At 43.7% G+C, this 5,000-nt stretch overlaps 1 protein-coding gene across 3 annotated transcripts in view; it reads right to left on the minus strand.

Annotated features, from left to right (window-relative positions):
• LOC121712158 (metabotropic glutamate receptor 1-like) overlaps nt 1-5,000 on the minus strand; it is a 44,162-nt gene that overhangs the window by 15,073 nt on the left and 24,089 nt on the right. The gene's annotated exons all lie outside the window — the stretch shown is intronic.

Genomic DNA, 5,000 nt, shown 5'->3' on the forward strand with positions numbered 1-5,000 from the left:
GTACAGGGAAGCTTAGGACGCTCTGACGTGGCAGCATTATATGTTCAATCATGTTCTATCTTACTACTTTATTTAAAGGCCGTCTATTCCGATTGGTTGCTGGTCATTGGTCGCTGAACCATGTCATAGCTCATTACCATAAAGTTGACCAACTTTCAACTTTCTGCTTGACGCTCAAGTCGCTCAAGACGCCCAAAACGTGACGCCGATGGATTTGCCGCTTCTTGCAGCTGAGAGAAGCCGGCTTCCATTGAAAATGATTGACATCCTGAATCTTTGGAGGCTCAAGTCAGCGGCAGTGTGTATGTACAGTTAGGAGAGAAACAGGAGGACGATGGGACAAAGCGATAAAGCCACAGAGAGAGCTGCTGAGCTGAGACTGGCAGATGAGTACTCTACCGCTGCTGCTGAGCTGAGACTGGCAGATGAGTACTCTACCGCTGCTGCTGAGCTGAGACTGGCAGATGAGTACTCTACCGCTGCTGAGCTGAGACTGGCAGATGAGTACTCTATCGCTGCTGAGCTGAGACTGGCAGATGAGTACTCTACCGCTGCTGCTGAGCTGAGACTGGCAGATGAGTACTCTACCGCTGCGCTGATGGATTTCCTAAATTTATCCGCCAGTAATATCTTCTGCCAAAAAAAGTCCATCAATTATGGATTAATTATGGTTCCTTTGATGTCTAATTACTATCAGACAGAGTGTTAGTAATCACTGTGTGTGTCGGTGTGTGTGCGTGTGTATGTGCGTGTGTATGTGCGTGAGAGAGAGAGAGAAGATGTTTATTTTGGTCCATTTACAGTTTTTCTCAGTCGCTTTGGTGCTTTTCTCAGATCAGAATGAAAATTCTCATAACTATTAGTTCAACCTCCACAACATTTAGTCATTTGGGCACATCATAGTAGCAATTTCTCCTTCCTTTGAACAAATTGCAAATGCTTTTGAACATTTATCAGTTGCTTTGTCATGTCAGTCAAAATTAACTATACTTATGGATGCTGAATAGTCGTTCCCAATAAAACTAATAGTCTTCATTTCATTGCTTGAGTCATTACATACAAAATTGGTGAACTAGTTATCAAATTCTGTCACAATGCTGTAGAATTGCAAAAAGCATATAGTAAAAATGTGAAATGTACATATTTAGTGTCTTGTACTGACTTACTCCCCTAACTACAGCAATGTGTAACTTTACTGTAGTTTTCAAATGGCTGTACAAGTACTGTATAGTGCTGTCTTGAGCATGTTCAGTTAGTGTCACTGAGTTCTGACCTTTTTTTGCATGGGAAAACACTGAGAGCATAAACTGTCGTAATGAAAACATGACAAAGCCATTTGACTCTTTAGCCATTTGTGTTCAAACTAATCCTAATTAATCCTAACCCCTAACCCCAAATACATTTCCTAAACATTCTCTCATGCCAACAAAGTTCAGAAGGAGAGCCGGAGATTTGTACTTTTGTCTACTAGTGCTAGTGCTCATCTGAATGAAATAGTTAGAAGAAGGGGCAGAGGGAGAGAGGATGGATGGATGGATAGATAGATAGATAGATAGATAGATAGATAGATAGATGGGAGATAGAGAGGGAGAGTGTGTGTGAGAAAGGAGAGATAGATAGAGAGAACAAGAGAGAGTGTGTGTGAGAGTGTGTCTAGAGAGACAGAAAGAGAGCAAGACAGAGGTAGCGTGAAAGTACATGTGTGTGTGTGTGTGTATGATAGAGAGAACAAGAGAGATGGCATGTATGTGAGAGAATCAGAGAAGCCACCACTCATCTGCAAGCATGGGGGAAGAAAAGTAACCCTCTCCTCTCCTGCACATCCACTGTATCACTCATTCTCTGTCTCTCTCTCTCTCTCTCTCTCTCTCTCTCTCTCTCTCTCTCTCTCTCTCTCTCTTTCTGATCCCTTGTTCTCTTTCTCTCTCATCACCTTTGCATGTTCTCTCTTCCCCTCACTCTTTTTCTCTGTCTCTCTTGCTCACATATCTCACTCTGAAGAAAATTATTGTTGGTCTCCAAGGTACAACATGACATAATTGTCTGTCTCTATGGTGATGTTCACCCTCAGAAAAGCACAAGTCTTTCGGACTTCAGACTTTGTCCTCGATCATTTCATCATTTGTCTGATGATTCAGTACATAACCTCTGTGCGTTTGTAGTTGGAGTGCGCTCATTGTGGCTATGGGTTTAAGTGTTTGAGTTTGTCTATATGTGCATGCGTGGGTTTGTGTGTGTGTGTGTGTCTGTGTGTCTGTGTGTGTTTGTCTGTCTGTGTGTGTGTACTGTAGGTGCATGTGTGAATATCTGTGTGTGTGTGTGTGTGTGTGTGTGTGTGTGTGTGTGTGTGTGTGTGTGTGTTTGTGTGTGTGTGTGTGTGTGTATGTGTGTGTATGTGTGTCTGTGTGTGTTTGTCTGTCTGTGTGTGTGTACTGTAGGTGCATGTGTGAATATCTCTGTGTGTGTGTGTGTGTATGAGTGTGTGTGTGTGTGTGTGTGTGTGTGTGTGTGTGTGTGTGTGTGTGTGTGTGTGTGCCCATGCCCACTCCTAACCCTCTTCTGTAGAGCAGCTGAGTGTTGTTGCCCAGGCCCACTCTCACACAAGAGCCCTCCATTGCTCTCTCTCCTACCTCCTCTCCAATGCTCTCTCTCTCTCTCTCTCTCTCTCTCTCTCTCTCCTACCTCCTCTCCAATGCTCTGTCTCTCTCTCTTCCTCCTCTCCTACTGCTCTCTCTCTCTCTCTCTCTCTCCTACCTCCTCTCCAATGCTCTGTCTCTCTCTCTTCCTCCTCTCCTACTGCTCTCTCTCTCTCTCTCTCTCTCCTACCTCTTCTCCAATGCTCTGTCTCTCTCTCTTCCTCCTCTCCTACTGCTCTCTCTCTCTCTCTGTCTGTGGCACCAGGACCTGGAGTACTCAGTCTGAGGGCTTTCATCCTCCACTCTCCACTCTGTGTCTGTTAACACATGAACACTTCACTCTCTGCTCTGTAACATGAACACTTCACTCTCTGCTTTGTGTATGAATACATGAACATTCCACTTTCCACTCTGTGGGCCAGATGTACGTACATTTGCGAACGTAGCGTTATCAGCGTCATGGACACACCGCAGATTGCGAATGCTCCGGCCATAAACGCAATTTACGAACGTCCACAACTGAATGGCAGTGCCTACATACAAGCGCCGTTGAATGAAGTTAACTGATGACAACATTAAAAAGAGTGTGTGTGTGTGTGTGTTGTGTGTGTGTGTGTGTGTGTGTGTGTGTGTGTGTGCCCATGCCCACTCCTAACCCTCTTCTGTAGAGCAGCTGAGTGTTGTTGCCCAGGCCCACTCTCACACAAAATAGTGCTCTAAATAGTGATTCTGTTGTCTTTGAAAGGTTCTCTTATTGACGCATTGAACTGCAATTTGGATTAACACCTGCTTTTACAAGGGGGAAGTATTTAGGCGTAGTAGTTGCTCTGTTAACACATGAACATTCCACTCTCTGCTCTGTTAACACATGAACATTCCACTCTCTGCTCTGTTAACACATGAACATTTCACTCTCTGCTAAGGAGGAGGGGGGGGGGGTCCCCCTTTATGCAGACCAGCGTAAGCCCTCGCTGCAATAATGTAACAAATGTAACAAATGAAACAGCTGTTGGGCCTGTGACGTCAGACTCAACAACCAAATTAACACCTGAGCACTCTACTCTCTGCTCTTTTAACACTCTACTCTCTGCTCTGTTAACATGAACAATCCACTCTCTGCTCTGTGTATGAATACATGAACAGTTTGAATACTCCACTCTCTGTTAACACATGAAAAATCCACACTCTCGCTTTTTGTATGAATACATGAACACTCCACTCTCTGTTAACACATGAACACTCCACTATCTGTTAACACATGAACACTCCACTCTCTGTTAACACATGAACAATCCACTCTCGGCTCTGTGTATGAATACATGAACACTCCACTCTCTGTTAACACATGAACATTCCACTCTCTGTTCTGTGTGTATTAACACATGAACATGCATGTGGACAATTCATGAGACTTTCAGTTTCACAGTCTGTGCTGCTTGTCAGAAAATGAAGAGGGTCTGGCAATGATGAAGCACCTGTGGGACTTTCGCTGATGGCAAACTGGCTCAGAATGGAACATGTCATTTCTATAGCAACTCACTCAGCTGCCTAGCATGCCAACATACCAGACTGAAAACAGAACAATTTTCATCTCGGTTTGTTCAGAGCAAAAACATTCTTTTTTGGTTCCTGTTCGGGTGTTTCAAGGCCTCTCCTCTAAATGGTAAGAAGAATAACGTTCCTAAATGCCTTTGATTGATACAAATTGATTTATGGCCGGTGGCACAAACCTATAGGCTTTTTTTGCCCAACTTTAAAGCTTAAATCAAAGCACATTAGATATCAAGGCTAATTGTGAAAAACACAGTGCCTGAATTCAGATGTGACGGGAGATTTAAAAAGTAAGCAAGTAGGCCTATATAATATTAGATCTTTAAAAAATGTCTGATAGCCTAACTTCAGGCACAGAAAAGCCCTGTAATAGCCTAACCTATCTGTGGTGCCACAAATTGCATGACAGGCCTATAGATATTTTCCTAGTGTTTCTGGTAGCCTATGTTATTTCACACAATGTTTCAGTAATGTAGGCTCAGTGCCCGCGCTACCACCACGTGCATCACGCACTGTGCGTAGGGCACCAAGGGGCGTCGGGGGCACCAACATTTAGCCAATAAAAGTACTTCAAGCTGCTTTTCATTCTTCCGAACCTTTACAATGTCAAAATACAGCAACAGCATGTTACATGCAATAATGATATGGGTCCTCTCAATCTCCACTATGCAGTAGATCTAATTTGAACGTCATGCTACTCCATTTAATTGGGAACGCATCTTGAGCGGACATGAGAGAAGAGAGAGTGGGGGGAGAGAGAAAGTGTCAGGTTCCAGCTACCTTGACATGTTAATAATTGATATCTCCTTTTTG

The sequence above is a fragment of the Alosa sapidissima genome, chromosome 6 (genome assembly GCF_018492685.1).
Source record: "Alosa sapidissima isolate fAloSap1 chromosome 6, fAloSap1.pri, whole genome shotgun sequence".
Lineage (NCBI taxonomy): Eukaryota > Metazoa > Chordata > Actinopteri > Clupeiformes > Clupeidae > Alosa > Alosa sapidissima.